The sequence below is a fragment of the Solanum lycopersicum genome, chromosome 12 (assembly GCF_036512215.1).
Source record: "Solanum lycopersicum chromosome 12, SLM_r2.1".
Classification (NCBI taxonomy): Eukaryota; Viridiplantae; Streptophyta; class Magnoliopsida; order Solanales; family Solanaceae; genus Solanum; species Solanum lycopersicum.
The window spans coordinates 12,508,359-12,526,702 of NC_090811.1; positions in this window are offsets into that span (position 1 = coordinate 12,508,359).

Consider the following 18,344-nt stretch of genomic DNA (forward strand, 5'->3'; position numbering starts at 1 on the left):
CGTTGAAGGGTTTTGTTTGATTTCCTCTCCATTGATGTCATTGACCCAAGAGAAAGTTAAGTTTGTATGGTCTGAAGCAGGTGAGAAGTGTTTCCAAGAATTGAATAATACACTTCCCTTCAAGCCTGTGTTGACTTTACCAGAATGATCAGATGGGTTTGTAGCATTTCACTTTCATATTCTATAACCTTTCTAACGATCATACAACTTATTTTATATAGAATCTAACTAAGCCGAGTCTAAAGAAAAAAATAGTAACCTATCTCAAGGTCGAAATTACATTTAAATTACTATTTGGTAGGTTTCACCTTTTGAGCAACCTCAAAATGATGCAACACCAACAAATTAGTGATGTAGACATCAAGATAAGAAAACTGATACTCAAATTGCTTTAAAAATATTTAGACATAAACATCGGGTCAAAATAAGACCTTGAGAACTACGCGTGGAATTACAAAATTAATTTCTTCAAAATATTACAACAAGCTCAAGGAACTTGTACCCCAAGAAATTGGCACAGTATAAGCATAATTGAGTTAAAAACATCATAATAAGAGAATGCTAAAAATAAATAATATAGGAATAAAAGAAAGTGAAGTTTGTCTCATGCAAAACATAAGGGGTGCAATTGACACCTAATATCAAAATTAGGTGTGAGCCTATCCTCCTTGAACACTTGTTAATGGTGCATGAAAGATACACAAAGTTTAAAAAAAAACAAGTATATCTCGGCTTTAAAATAAGACCTTGACCGATAGGACTCCTATTAATAGGTCTACAAAGAAAACCACTACACCCAACAATAACCAACTCGCACATAGAATGTTTGGTCCTTCGAGGCCACCATGCATGGTATCTAGGAAAGCATAAACGCTATTTGGGACATTAAAACCACTATGATTTTTATATAAAATCTAAAAACTGAAGTATAAATACTACTCCCTCTGTCCCATTTTATGAGGTAGTTTGACTTGGAATGGAGTTCAAGAAAAAAATGAAGACTTCTAAAATTTGTGATCCAAAATTAATGATAGAAATTTGTTTGGATGTAAATCATTTCATTAAGGGTAAGATAGACTTTTTATAGTTGAATTGTTAGTTAATATGGAAATGTTTCATTCTTTTTTGGACTAACAAAAAAGGTAAGTAAGTCACATAAATTAGGACAATCTAAGTAAACAAAAGGGCAGGGGTGAAACACACGTACAAAACCTTATCGCCCTACAATAAGATAATATAAACATATTAGTAATAACCTGGTCTGGCCCCTTAAGCATTACAGGTAAAAATATCAAACAATCACTATAAGTTTTAATGAGCACAAATAATCACTAAATACCCGTATTATCCCCCTTACGTGGACCTCAATGATAATTATATTTGAATTGTCTAAATGTATGTGTCACGAATCAACGAAAATATGAGTCTCTCTCTCTCTCTCTCTCTCTCTCTCTCTCTCTCTCTCTATATATATATATATATATATATATATATATATATATTACTTCATAGGTACAACCTACTCATATTATAGGTATGGCCTACCAGGCTTGAAGGAACGGTCTACCTCACCCGCAGGCAATATAACAATAAATCTGTTTACTCAAGAACTTTGATGTGACAGTGTTTACTATGAATAAAACAAACTCATAGGCGATATAACATCAATAATAACATGTACTCATAATTAATGAGAATACAATTATAACATGCTTTTTTATGACATTAAGCAAGGAGTAGTGTTCTTGATAGACATTAATCATATGGTGGTACCTAACTCAACAAGATAAGGCAATAAGGCATACTATATATAAGTCATAACAAACTTAGGACATCAATATCATTCCAAGGCAATAAGTCATACTATATATATGCCATAAAAAGATTAGGACATCAAGATCATGCCAAAAGTGAAATAATTGCATTAACATACGTTTCAACCAAAGTCCAATAGGTGTCTTTATGAAGCTTGGCCAACCAAAACTAATGCAACTAAATGAAAATTGACAAGGCTGCAAGAACGAGCCATGAATATTCAATATGATGCTAGTGTCGCACTCCTGACCATCAAAGTTCAAAGCATAAAATGAGGTCAATAATAACAATAAATAACATCTAAATCCATTCAATATTTTCCAATAACATCTTGAAGGAGTGACTAGTTCCTGAGGAAACATAACTAGGCTTATTTCTCACCGTTCAATCCAACAATCATTATACGTGAATCTAATAAGAATCACACCCACTCCCCATCCCCCACCCCCAAATACCCTGAAACCATCAATAGAAACGATAATAGCCAAATTAAATAAGATAAACGGGGTTTTCCACAACCACATGGCTCAAATATTCTATGAAATCAACAGTTAGGACATGGAATAATAAACGAGGATTATAAAATAAGATTACCTCAACCAAAAAGTTTGAAAAAAATATCTAATAATCAACCTCCTTGCAGAAGCAACAAATGGAGCCTAAATCGGTAAGAAAATTATACCATAATAATGAGCTCGCGATGTAGAGCAACTTCCATTGAACTTTCAAGTTTAGAATCTAAGCACCCAAGGTGTATTTGGAAGGTGGGTTTATGTGTTTTATAGGTATTCATCAGTTCCTAATGAAATAAAAGATGAAGCAGGTGACCAATTATAAATACCACTGACTTAGATCGGGGGGGAGGCTACTTTAAGGTGCATGTTTGTGCAGTCTCATAAAAAATTGCATATCTCTCCAATATGAAGTCATGTGAACATATCGCTTAGTTTGTAAAAAACTATAGGTGACGGGAATTTCAACTCCTTATATTAGGAGATTTTTTTAGATATTTGACCTAAAATTTAAGAGAATTCCTTAGCGACATTTACAATATCTTTTGTAAAATTTATTTCACAACTTTCTTAACTTTAACATTAAACATATGAATTGTGTGATGTTAACATATCTCATAAATGTTAACATATCTCATAAAAACCATTCCTAAGATGTTAGAAAGTCTTAGTTTTATTTTAATGTTATGAGTAAGTTTTATTCCGATATTCAAAAGGGCGGGGTTCAATATTACAATCATAAAACTGCTTTCCAAGTGTTGGCCTAAATCATGACGCACAAGCTAATATAGAGGTAGTAGTTCCCGTGAACCTAAATATGGGTATAAATACAACAAGGCTTCGAGACTTCATAAGGATAAATCTTTTGAAATATATTTTATGGTTTGAAAGTTGGTGAGGATCCAATTGAGTTTACTGAGAGTATTCAAAATATTCACTGCAACAAATATGATCATTAGCGGCAATTAATTTTTAATTGCCACTAAATATTTATATTCTGACGGCAATTGACACTCTCTATATATATCTCTAAAGCTTTTAGCGAAACTGGTTCTAATGTCACCAAATTAATGCCGGTAAAGAATTTAGCACTGTTTGTTAATGTCAATATTTAATGCCGCTAAAAGTTATTTTTGTTGTAGTGATTATGGACATTGTAGAAGTGACTTCGGTGGAAAAGATGGACTTTGTCGGTTATAAATTGAAAGGGTTGCTCAAGTGTGTATACTTAGTGGAAGGATAAAAAGGGTATTGATGCGGGTCCATTGGATTGAGACAAGTTCAAAGAGACATTTCTTAATCGGTTCTTTCCCATTAAGATGAGGGAGGCTAAAGTGCAAGAATTTATAAACCTAAGGCAAGGTAATATGAGCGTGAAAGAGTACTCTTTGATGTTTACTTAATTATCAAGTATGCTCCGACAATGGTTGTCAATTATACAGCTCGTATGAGTAAGTTTGTTTGGGGTAGTTCCAAAATGGTAGTCAAGAAGTTTAGAACCACTATGTTTATAAAGAGATGGACATCTCAAGGTTGATGACACACGTTCAACAAATCGAGGAGGAAAAATTTAAGTAGAGTTTTAGAGAGATCAAGAGGGTAAGAATAGGTAGTTGTGATCTTCTCACACTTGAGGTCCGATGGAAGTGCTCATTCTCAATTTCGACAGAAGTTCTCCGATACAAATTCATCTAGTGCTCCAGTTCAAAGGTTCAATAAGGATAGGGTGTCTAACCCTAAACATAAAGGAGGTGTTTCCAATGGATCCACATTCTCCACTTGTCAAAAGTAGGCCATGAGGCATCCGAGAGATGCTTAGCTGTTACCGATGGACATCTCAACATTGATGATTCATGCTCAACAAATTGGGGAGGAAAAATTTAAGGATGGGGAGAAATCATAAAATTCACCAAGTTTACTAGGGATATTACAAGCAGCAAGCACTGACAATGGTATGATGCAGCAATCTACAAAAGAATGGATAATAAAGTCTTTTTGCAACAAGCAAAAGAATGATCAAAAGGTGGTTGGAATTATAGAAGATGTAGAGAGTACAAGAACACCATCAATTCAGCAGGAGGTTGAACATGTTGATAAAGATCAAGGAGTTATTTCAACATATCTTGCAAATATTGGGACAAATACAGAAATGCCATCAATAGCAGTTTATATTCCGGAAAATCAGATTCCGGTGTTTGTCCTCGAAAAGGAGAAGATAGTAGTAGTAGTAGTAATAGTAGCAGCAACAACAAAGCGACATATGTCAAAGACAATGATATTTCCTTGGTAAATTATGATGATATGGAAGATAGGCATAATGAAGTCATCATCATGGCAGATTTGACAAATACATGGAACCACATCCAGTTCAAACAATTAGTTAGACAAAGTAACTTTGAATTAGTTTCATAAAATAAATTTTATTTATTAATCGTGTTGAGTGAATTTTCTACTGCAAAATTATAAACTAATTGCATGAAAATAACTTTAATAATTATCAACCTAACATAAAAGAATATATACCGAGAAAGAGTAAGAGAGGGAGAAATTTATATAAATATATTATAAGGAATTACAATAGATATTTCCCCAAAGAAAGGCATGGTGCTCCTATCAGAGTTCCTAAGTCTCCACACCTAGAGAATATTAAAGTTCAAACAATAACATATTTCAATTAAGCACATGATAAGTTGTTCTTATAAACAATTTCAAACAAAATTTAAAAAGGTGTCTGCACGTATTTTGAAGTTGCACTCTCTTCTTTAAATATACACAATATATAATACACTTAATACACCTTAAAACCACATAAACATTTCAACGTATTAAATTTCCTTAAATTAAATTATCATAATAGGTTATTATGTAATTTGTCTTAGCAATTAATGTTTATTATAGAGAATCACCTATTATAACATCATAACCAACGTAATCATGTAAAATAATTTTACACCGTCTATTTATGGTGTTTGCGCTTTTTTCATAAGATGATCTAAATTTGAATCCTTTTATGTTTCGATGTTATCAATACATCAAGTACAAAGGTGGTTGATAGTTAATTACTATGCATTAATGATGACTTTGTTTAGGTTTAGCAGCTAATATTCATTATAGATAATTACATGTCCCCTAATTCATGCTTGAGCAAGGGAAAGACTCAATTGATGACCAAGATAGGATGCTTACAAATGTACCTATGTTAGATATTTTAATATTAATTATAATTATGAATTAATGGTAAATATATACTATTGATTTTGATTGTTAGCTTATGTTTCTTTATGCTTTTTTGGTGTGCAGAAAATTATATTGGTAGAGTATGGAGTTAATTAAAAGTCTAGATAGTTTTGCTTTGTTTTATTAGTGAAACATTTTATTATGTTGAGATTATATTAAGAAAATAACATAGGTACAATTACACATAATTTTGTTTAACATGATTCATATATAAGAAATTATTGGCAAAATATATTTATTGTGCGCTCAACACTTTTTAACAAGGTTAAAAGTGAAACATTCAATTAATTTATATTCAAATCAAAAGCAACATACCTATGAACTATGATTAACATAAAAAAATTCATGCGAAAAAGAAATAAAAAAAATTAACTTGTAAATTGACTTTCCGTAAAAGAAGTTGTCGATATGGAGTGTATAGGTTGTCCTCAAACACATTTTTTACTTGTAATGTATTATCTTTATATTGTCTTATAAATAATAAAAAAAAAAACAAATTAGCTTACAGTGAAAATCAAAACTAAACAAACACTTGTATTATACTTAAGGTACTTTCTTTATGATATATTTCTTTTAGTTTGTCTCAATATATTTTGCTACTTTATCTGCAAACAATTGGAGTTGTTACTTGAAGAGTGTTCAATATCTTGTATTCTATATTTTTCTATCAACTATGATATTATGCAATTTTTGAAGATAGTTGTCTAACTCAAATGAAGCATTTACAATATTTCATTGAAAATATTCACAACAATGTATATTTCATTTTCTAAGATGATTAAGGCATTAAGAGGTATTCATCACACTATTGAAATAAACAATCTTAGATTCTTAAATTTCATGGATAACACAACTTTTATTTGGAAGATTTCTTATTGATTTTTTCTAACATTTTTGTTCATTTCTTAATTAAATATGTATTCCTACAGAATTATGCATACTTCATATATGTTGGATAAAAATAAGTAGATAATGTGCACATAGATATCCATATATTCATATTTGTTTTTGCAACTGCATGTCACATGTAATAATATAGGATTGAATTCATCCAATCAAATCTTCCTTAAATTATGCATTCTTATTTGATATGAGATAATTGACTAGCACAACATACTTGTGTCTCAATTAAACATTAGAATATGTCCTAGCTCCATTGAAAAATAAAGTTCGAAAATGTGTTATAAATCTTATGAGTGTATATTGCAAAAAATTATGTTAAAGTTGAACTATATTTAACAACAACAATAGGCTTACATTATTAATTACACCTGACGTCATTTTTCTCTTCATTCAACTACTACTTAGTAAATATATTTTTCTCATAATCAATCATACAAATATGTAAAGCATTTAAATGTCCAAATCCATTTAGAACATGATTAGTACTTCTAGATGTCATTTTCATCTAGCACTAAACACATTATAATTAAAAATTGTTGACCACATGTGTCGAGTACTATAAAAATTATTCAACCAATCATGTTATTCTACATATTATGTTTTTAGCATAATCTTTAATGTTTTTTCAAATTCAACAATAAAATTACATTTAGACATTGCATTTGTCAAATTTTATAAAGATCCTTTGTCATTGTAAAGTGAACTCAAATGAGATGGGCCATTTGGCGCTAACACAATTTATGTTAGATACTAGACATTGTTTCTCTTATGGCAAATTTTAATTCTCGAGTTTCGTAAGTTATATATTATGTGGGGAAATACTTACAAATGATTTTTATAATATCATTCAAATAAAACAGCACAGTAAAAATTATGTGTAATTGATGATTTATTCCAATAAATGGTGCATAAATCATATGATATTTTTTTGTTCGATATATGGAATCAAAATACATGACTTCATTAAAGAAAAAAGTAAAAGTCCATTCTGGATCAACCATCTCATAATAGAATTAACTATACGCCTTTCAGAATCAATTTGAACATCTCAATAAAATAAGTCTCACTCACTTGTCTACTAGTAAATCGTTAACAACACTTTTAGGATACCCTACTTGAACCTTTGATTTCTTCAAATGAACTATAAATAAGATGGAACTTTACAATTAAGTCACAAGCAAGAAAAAAAATATTATTTGTCTTTTTAATTATTTTTATTAATATAAGTCTTTTCACCGTTAGATTTAGTTAGCTACTAACTTTACTCCCCTTTGGGTTATAATTAATCTTTATTTTCTTTTTCATTATTTATTAAAAAAAGTCATCTAATATGTTTTAATTTGTATGTAGTTAATTCAACTTAATTGGGTATTTAAACGGCTGTATGACTATAGATCATTTTTATGCTAAAACAATGATAAAAAATAAAAAAAACAAATTATTCCTAAATAAAAAAAGAATCATCAATTTTAAAATAGTTATCACTTTATAAAACTAAAAGTCATACCATCTATTAATTTAATATAGCACCGATTAATTTTCTTTTTGATACAACCTCAAATAAAATTATGGCTAATCAAATACCATAGATGCTTATCTCAATAGTGAAACTTAAATATAAAAAGACCAAATAAAAAAATTATATTTTTAACAAAAATTCAAATGATATAAAAATGACCAATTTCATCAAAATTGTTAATTGAAGATTCAATATTTCTAATCTCTTTCTTAATCTTTTGGGTTGGGGCAGGGTGGGGTGGGTGATTGGGTCTTATAAAATTCTTATGAATATATATAGTTTTGCTCTCTTATCCTACATTCCTAATATAGTCTAATGAGATACTGTAAATAAAAATAATTAAATTTTAAAGAAAAAATTACCACTACGATTTCTTCATTTTTCCTCCTCTTTATTAAACTTTTACTTGATCTTTGCTAACGACAATGTTGTTCACAGTAGCATCCATTGTTGCTTCTGTGTTCCTTTAATACCTTTCATTCTCTAACTCAGACACATAATTTTTAACTTTTTTTTGTATCATATCTTATAACACTTTCAAAATATTTGGACTCAACAACTGTTTCTCCATATTTGTAAGACAAGAATTACCACTCTGAGTTATTGAAGTTTGGGGCGTAAAATTTGATGGATTGGGTTCAGATGCTGATACAAGTGTCACTTCATCTTCCGCTCGATTGGATTTATTGGATTCAAATTCTGGCTACATTGGAATCCAGGTAAAGAGATACTCAAAGTTGTTGAGGGACCAGGGTATACTAGTGAAACTGATGAAAAAGGGAAAATTTCACTAAATTGGGCAATGTGTGGATAAAGTCTCAACCAAGGGTACCTAGCCATACCCAAATTGCTCAAATCAGATCCATACGAACTCAAAGATGTAAGTGGATTGGGAATCACTGGTGAATATGTTGAATGAGGTAAATTTTAATAGAGTGGGATAGTAGGCGGATAAAGATATAACTGACGAAACCTAGAAAATTCCAAATTGCTCAAATGAGATTTAGATGGGCTTCCTAAATTTATACATGTCCCGACACTAAAGGATCACTTCAAAGGAAGTTGAGGCTTTTCGAATGTCAAATCTTCTGACATGGAAGAGTGTTTTCGTTTAAGGGTGGAATTCCAATGATTTTTTTATAAATCCATTGGTTCGACCCGGCAACAAAGATGCTATCATAGCCCATTGGTTACCGAATTTAGCATGAGCCTTCAAAATAATATCTTCTTCTTCAAGAGTAAAATATTGATGATCCAATTGAGGGTTAAGATGATTACACCAACGCTCTTTACACGATTTTGCCGTACGACTAGGAATCAATTGGCTGATAAACAACCAGTTCTTATCTCCATGTTCCTCTACTAGCTTCTTTAATAGCTAATCCTCTCAAGGATTCCATCGACGCTTGATATGACCCATTTTCTTGATTATTCCACTTAATAAAATCAATTGAAAATGGAGAATTGGGCTATGGGTTTAGTTATAACAATTTGTAGGGAGAGTCGGATATATATAGTGGAAATATGGAAAGAGGGGCATGAATGACCGAGCTAATAGGTTGTTACTGATTATCAAGTTGTTAGTCTTAGGAATTAATTAGTATTTTCCTTTAATAAGTTTTTAGTGGGTTAGGTTGGTAGGATTAGAGGGATAGATTAATTGAAGTTTGACTAGGAATTAGTTTAGGGGAAAAAACAAAATAATATTCAAACTAAATATTTTAACTTTAATTATAAGTTGACTGATTAAAATTTTCTAGAAAAAAAACTTTAAGTGTATTCACATCAAACTAATGATTACAAAAGATTGATATGCATTTTTATTATTTAGCAATAATTGATCAACTATATTCTAAACTTAATTTATCATTTAATATGAAAAATGATTTATGAGAAATTTCAAATCATCATCCGTTTTAATAAATTTTTATAAATTTGAGAAAGAAAGTGAAATATATTATTAAGGGAGAGGATATATAATGGACATTTGACTAGTTGACTTACCTAGAGAATATACAGTATGTACAAGGTTGGAAGTTAATATATTCGGACTGTCTTTCATGTGTATTTTGAAATTTATTTAATTTTATTATTTTTGTTCTTTATTGATACTGTCGTTGAATATTAACTAATTCAAATTTTTGCATTATAAGGGTCATTCGTCATGACAACAATAGTCGCTCCTGAGGCTAACCCCTAGGCGTGACACAATGCTTAGGGTCACAAATACCACCAAAGCTAACCCACGGCCCGACATATCTATACAAGTTCAGCTAAATCGGGCATTGAGTGGAACCAAAAGAAAATTAATATATGAAATAGGGATAAGCCCAACAAGTCTGAATATATCAAATATATGAAGAGTATAGTGATGACCGAAAAACAACAAAAACAATTCAAGTTAAATCTACTCTATGTCTAAAAGCCTCTAACTGATCTAAATTGTTGGGACATGCCCCTAGCTAACTTTAACAAGACTGAAACTAAAATGTATAGACTGGAAAGTAAATCATATCTATTGTCTTCGAGATATGAGGACTCAAACTGAAGCTGCTGAGTACGCATTGAAAGTCGAGCTAAATGTGATTTGGATACTGAGTTCCTAAAACCTATTTGATAAAACGATGAAGTGCAAAAGTATGCATTCGTACTTTTAATATACTGAGCATGCAAGATACAAGTTACGTTGAAAAACATAACCAGTAAAAATGAAAAGAGATATATAAATGCATAACTGGAAACTGAGTTGGATGCAATGATTATGTACTTATCATGAAGATAATATGCTTAAATGAATACTGAATTAAAACTGAATACATACGAAATACCCCCCAAAACTCAACGACTTAAGCTAGAACCTCATATTATGAATAATGACTTAAAAATGGTTAAAAAAAATATTTTTAGACCTAAACTAATGTGATTAACTTGGTTTGAAATTGTTATTACCTAAACGTCAATAGATGACCATGACGTCTTGAAAATAGTGAGATAGGGGATTGTGAAGGCTTGGGACTGTCGTACGAGGTTTACATCTTGTATAAATACTTTAAATAGGTAAAATAAACTATTTTTAGGATCAAAAATTTAAGGTACGACCCCCCCAATTAGGGGTCCTTTAGGAGGACCAAAACTTTTGAGCAGAGTGCTACAGTTTGCAGCAGTCGTCCACAAGACCCATTGATGGGGCATGGGTGGGCTTTGTTAGTTCAGACTTAGTATCCTCACCAAATCCTCCACAATATCACTCTCTAAATAAAACGATGACCTGTAGTATGGGACGTCACACCACCTACGGTCTGTAGGTGGTGTTCATCAATTGTACGAGGTAATTCGACCTTTAGTTTTAAGTCAATGGTCTTATTTTTAGTTGGTCGTTTGATTAGAGTTTAAGGGGGTTTTTAGTGGGTTAATTACCAAACTAAGTCTAAGTATAAGAACCCAACCCCCATTACCCCAAGTCATTCTAACTCTACACATTAAATCAAAATACAAACTCTCTCCAAACTCTCTCAACTCAAGACTCCATTGAAGAGGAAGAGCAACCTTTCACTAGGGCTTCAAGAACTGAAATTTCTTCCATGAATATTTGAATAATAACAAGGTATGATTGATTTTAGCTCTTCTTAATCCTTTCCCCAAGAGGTTCCCTAAAACTAAGCTTTCAAAAGTTCCCCAAAAAGTTAGGTTTTATTCTTACACATGGGTTTCCTTCTTAAACGAATTTATGGATTAATTATGATTAGTTAGGGTTGATTATGTGTATAACGATGACTTATTGTTGTTTCTTACTTGAATTTCCCTTATACCCATGTTCTTCCCCAATTTACTAAATCTTGAATGTGATATTGTTGATTGGTTGAACATGATGAATATACCGATTTTTTATGTTGATGGTAGATATGTTATTAATTTCTGAATTGCACTGTTTATGTGTTGATTATTCATTGTTGGGTTGATTGAAATGTCAAGTTCCTTGAAGGGAAAAAAGGTATGAAGGTTGGTTCATAGTGGAACTTATGTATGAAAGGTGAATTACTTAGATAGTAATGATGCTATATCTATTGTGTTGTTGTTATATTGATGACAATGTTTCATCATCCTAAACCTTATACACTTGAAATAAGTATGAAATATGTATGAATTCTGCGGTACGATTGTTATATGATTGAAAGGTAGTTCTCCCTACTATAATGTACTGATAATATGAAAGGTGTACTCACTTGCTAGTGTTTCTAAAGTTAAATAATCATTCTCACTTATGAAAATATATGAGCTATATTATGATAAGATGTTGACATGAGTGTATAGTAAAGAGTACTGTGAATTTATGCAATGACAAAAGATGACTACTAAAGGGAATATTTGTGTAGCACAGAGAGGACATGAAAATGAGATGGGGTTTTTTACGTTTATCAAAATCGGCTCCCCACATGGGTTCCTTATATGTTAGTAAGTCCAGGTTCTCAAATATATGTTTTTTTCTCATGATATGGAAGTCTTCTACGTTAGCAAGTCCGGGTTTCTAGTGGCTATCTCCTTGTCCCTTAAATATATACCCACATAGGATGATAGCTTAGTGGATCCACTTAGATAACGAGTATGAAAGTTTCCACCTTAGGCAAGTGGAAACCCTCTCCATAGAAAACTTACAATATGAAATGGTTCGTAAGTTTTCATATGGGTTGCAGAAATTAGATGAACTTTGAATTCAAACACCAAAACAGTGTGATATAAAAAAAGATTGCAAAATCGTCTTATTGCGGAATAGACACATATTAATGAGATTTAGTCATGAGGATGACTTTATTAATATGATGTGTAAAACTAGCTATTATATTTTGTCTAAAGATGGATATGCATACTTCATGAGACTTTTGATTTATAATGCTAGATTCTAGATGGATGAGGAAACTACTCAAGCGATGGCTTGAATTTCCTTTCCCGATTGAAAACCAACATACTTTGTTAAGAAATAAATTTTTTCTTTAGCCTAAGCTGCGGGAAACCTCTTAATTTATATAGGGCTACTATCAACAAGACTAGACAAAGTTGTGCTAGGGTTAAGATGCAAGTGGATCTCTTGGCTAATTTTTCTAAGTTTGTTGGACTTGAAGTGGTTAATGCGGCTATACAGACATCTAGAGTTGAGAAGTTAAAGTACATTATAACATGCTTCTGAAGTATCGTAAGACGTGCAAATTATAAGGGCATAATGAGGAGGAATGCAGGGTGTTACACCCTGAATTAAGAAAAAGTGATCTTGATAATGACAAAAGGAAGCAAGTCGGGGAACAAAATAATAAAGAGGCCACTGAAGTTCATATTCCTTATATAAGATTTGGAAGACAATTTATGAAGGGGCATCCTACTAACAAAAGGTTTCCCACAAAAACTCACAATGATAAGGAGGATATGCAATCAGTTAAAATTGAAGAAGGAATTTCTATTGCTAATGCTTTTGAGGCTTTAAAAGAAGAAGATTGTATAAACATTGAAATTGTACAACAAAACAGTAAGGTAATAACAACAAACTCAATCAGTCAAAGATGTTCAAAAATAGGACCAGTCCACAGTCAAAGAATAAGGAATATATAATGATGAATTACAATAGGTATTACCCCAAATATAGGCATGGTGGTCCAATCAGAGTTCCTAAGTTTCCACACCCAGGGAATATTATAGCTCAAACAATAATATATTTCGATTGAGCACACAATAAATGTTCTTATAAACAATTACGAACAAAATTTAAAAAGGTTTATGCACATATTTTTAATTTTGTACTCTCTCCTTTATACACATTATATAATACTCTTAATAAACCTTAAACCCACATAAACATTTCAAAATACATCATTGTCACATATTAAATTTCCTAAATTGAATTATCATAGTAGGTTGTTATGTAATTTGTCTTGTTAGCAATTAATGTTTATTATAAATAATCACCAATAATCACATCATAAGCAGCGTGATCATGTAAAATAATTTCACACCATTTATTTATGGTGTTTCCGCTTTTCTCATAAGATGATCAAAATTTGAATCATTTTATATATAGATGTTATAAATACATCATGTACAAAGGCGGTTGGTAGGTTAATTTTTATGCATTAATAATGATTTTTTTTAGGCTTAGTAGCTAATATTTATTGTAGAGAATTACTTATTATCACAATTATAAGCAATGTTATCATGTAAAATTATCTTACACAATCTAACCATAAAGCTTGCACCTTTTATTCCATAACATAATTTCAATTTGAATCCTTTATATATAGATAGACGTTATCAGTACTTCGTGTACAAAGGAGGTTGATAGGTTAATTTTTATGCATTAAATATTAATAATGAAACATTTTTTACATAATTGCATAAAATTAATCGATTGATTGGTCTATTTAACAAGTATTAATTGATAATGTAGAATAAGGACTTTAAGTTACTTACTATAACAAGTAAAGAAACAATTGTAATAAAGTTTGAAATTGTTTAATTTTATTTTGCCTATATATAGAGGATTTACATGTCTTCTAATTCGTGCTTGAGCAAGGGAAAGATTCAATTGAGGACAAAGATAAGATGCTTGTAGATGTACCTATATTAGATATTTTAATATTTATGAATTATAATTGTGAATTGATGGTATAATATATACTATTAATTTTGACAATTTATGTTTGTGTACGTTTTTTGTGTGTGTGCAGAACAGTAAATTGGGAGGTATGGAGTTAATTAAGAGTTTGGATACTTTTGCTATATTTTATTAGTGAAACATTTTATTATGTTAAGAACATATTGGATAAAATTACATAGGTATAATTATACATTACTTTATTTTAAATGATTTATATATAAGAAAGTATTGGTAAAATATATTTGTGTGTCTTCAACAGTTTTTAACAAGGTTAAAAGTGAAACGTTCAATTAAATTATATTCCAATCAAAAGAAACATCTCTAAGAAATATGATTAACAAAAGAAAATTCATTCAAAAAAGAAAGAAAGGAAAATTAACTTGTAGATTGACTTTCCGTAAAAGAAGTTGTTGATATGGAGTGTAATTGTTGTGCTCTAACACATTTTTTTACTTGTAATGTATTAACTTGAGCTTTTCTATAAATAATAAGTAAAAGGTAATTATATTATTCTGAAAATAAAAACTAAACAAAGACGTGTATTATACTTACGGTACTTTTTATGATATATTTCTTTTAGTTTTTCTCAAAATATTTTTCTACTTTCTCTGGAAAGAATTGGAGTTGTTACTTGAAGAGTGTTCAATATCTTGTATTCTATATTTTTCTATCATTACGTTGAAGTATAATATTATGCAATATTTGAAGATAGTTGTCTAACTCAAATGAAACATTAACGATATTTCTTTGAAAACATTCACAACACTCTATATTTCATTTGCTAAGATGATTTAGACAATAAAAGGTTTGCATCACACTAGTAGTAAAAACAATCTTAAATTCTGAAACTTCATGGATAACATAACTCATACTTGGTTGATGTCTTATTTTTTTCTAATATTTTTGTTCATCTCTTAATTAAATATGTATTCCTACAGAATTTTACATATTTCATATACGTTGGGAAAAATATAAGTAGATAATGTGCACATATGATATCCGTATATTCATATTTGTTTTTGCAATTGCATGTCACATGTAATATTATAGGATTGAACTCATCAAATCATATCTTTCTTAAATTATGCATTCTTATTTGATATAAGATACTTGACTAGCACAACATACTTGTGTCTCAATTGAACATTATAATATTCCCTAGCTCTTTTAGAAAAAAAAGGTTCTCCAATATGTTATGAATCTTATGAGTGTAGATATAAAAAAAAAGGTGTAACAATTGGATTATATTTAACAACAAGAATAGGCTTACGTTATTATTTACATTTGAAGTCATTTTGTTCTTCATTCAACTGCTACTTAGTAAATACATTATTCTCATAATCAATCATACAAATATGTAATTAAGAACTTAAATATCCAAATCCATATTTTAGAACATGATTAATACTTCGAGATGTCACTTTTCATCTAGCATTACACACATTATTATTAAAAATTGTTGACCACATGTGTCTAGTATTATAAAAATTATTCAATCAATCATGTCATTCTACATATTACGTTGTTATCATAATTTTTAGTGTTTCTTCAAATTCAATAATAAAATTACATTCAGATATTGCATTTGTCAAATTTAATAAAGAATCTTTGTCATTGTCAAATGAACTCAAATGAGATGGAGCATTTGGCACTAACACAATCTATGTCAAATGCTCGACATTATTTATCTTATGGCAATTTTTAACTCTTGAGCTTTGTTAGTTATATTATGTGGAAAAATACTTGCAAATGACTCTTAAAATATCATTCAAATAAAATAGCACAATAAAATTTATAATTGTATTTGATGATTTATTCCAATAAATGATACATAAATCATATGCTATTTTTTTGTTTGATATAAGGAAAAAAATACATGACTTCGTTAAAAAAGTGAAGTCCATTCCGGATCGACCATATCTCCATAAAATTAAGTATACACCTTTCGGAATCAATAACAACATTTTTAGGATGCCCTGCTTGCACCTTTGATTTCTTCAAATGGACAATAAATGAGATAGAAATTAAAAATTAAGTCACAAGCAAGAAAAAGAATTAATATTTGTTTTATTTTAATTAATTTTATTTATGTAAGTCTTTTCACCGAGATTTATTTAGCTACTATCATTATTCCCTTTTGAGTTATAACTAATCTTTATTTTCTTTTTAATTATTAATTAAAATAAATCAACTGATATATTTTAATTTTTTTATACAGTTAATTCAACTTAATTGGGTATTAACACAGTTGTACGACTATAGATCATTTTTCATGGTAAAATAATGATAAAATTTTAAAAATTAAATTATTTCTGAATAAAAAAAATCATCAATTTTAAAATAATTATCACTTTATAAAACTGCAAATCATACCATCTATTAATTTAATATACCAGTGATTAATTTTCTTTTTGATACCACCTCAAATAAAATTGAGTTAATCAAATACCACAGAAGATTATCTCAGTAGTTAAATTTAAATATGAAAGGACCAAAGAAAAAACTATATTAATAACAACACTTCAAATGCTATAAAAATGACTGATTTCATCATAAAAAGTTAATTAAAGATCCATCATTTCTAATCTCTTTCTACATCTTTTGGATTTGGGGTGGGGTAGGATGGGGGTGACTGGGTCTTCCATACACTTCTTATGAATATAGTAAGTTTTGCTTTCTTATCCTACATTCTTAAAATAGTCTAATTAGATACTATAAAGAAAAAAAAAATTTAAAGAAAAAAATACCGATGTGATCTCTTCATTTTTTCCTTCTCTTTATTCAACTTTTACTCAATCTTTGCTAACAAAAATGTTGTTGACCAGTAGCATCCATTGCTGCTTTTGTGTTCCTTGAATCCCTTTCATTCTCTAACTCAGACAAATACTTTTAACTTCTTTTTTATCATATCTTGTAACACTTTTAAAATATTTGGGCTCAATAACTATTTCTCCGTACTTGTAAGACCAGAATTATCATTATGTGTTATTGAAATTTGGGGCATAAAATTTGATTGATTGGGTTCATATGCTGATAGAAGTGCAACATCCTCTTCTTGCTCGATTCAATTTATCGGATTAAAATTCTTGCTAGATTGGAATCCAGGTAAAGAGAGACTCAAAGTTGTTGATGGACCAGGCAATAATTAGTGAAACTGATGAAATAGGTAAAATTTCACTTAATTGGGCAATGTGTGGAAAAAGGCTCAACCAAGGGCACCTAGATGTACCCAAACTGCTCAAATTAGATCCATACAAACTCAAAGATGTTAATGTATTGAGAATTACGGGTGAATATGTTGAATGAGGCAAATTTTGACAGGGTAGGTAGTAGGCAGAAAAAGACACAAAGAGGATGTATAATTTTGAGGGACGTATAGCGCGCCGCGATGGTTACTCTTATCGATGGTCGTGTCGCGCACTGCGACAGTAGCATGGACAGATATGTCCCCCACGGGTCCTGAACTGAGATACAGCGGGTATGTATCACTAGGTCAGACATGCATCATTATTGTTGACATTGTATTTCACTGCATTGCATATACTTATCATTAATGAACTTAATATCGTGTTTGTTGATTTTGTGATTGCCTTTTTGCGGAACTTGTAATTGTTGAATACTAAGCTTGTTATTGAGGATATGTAGTTTGTTGAAGTATTGTTGTTGAGGATATATAATTTGTTGAAGTGTTGTTATAGAGGATATGTAATTGTTGAAG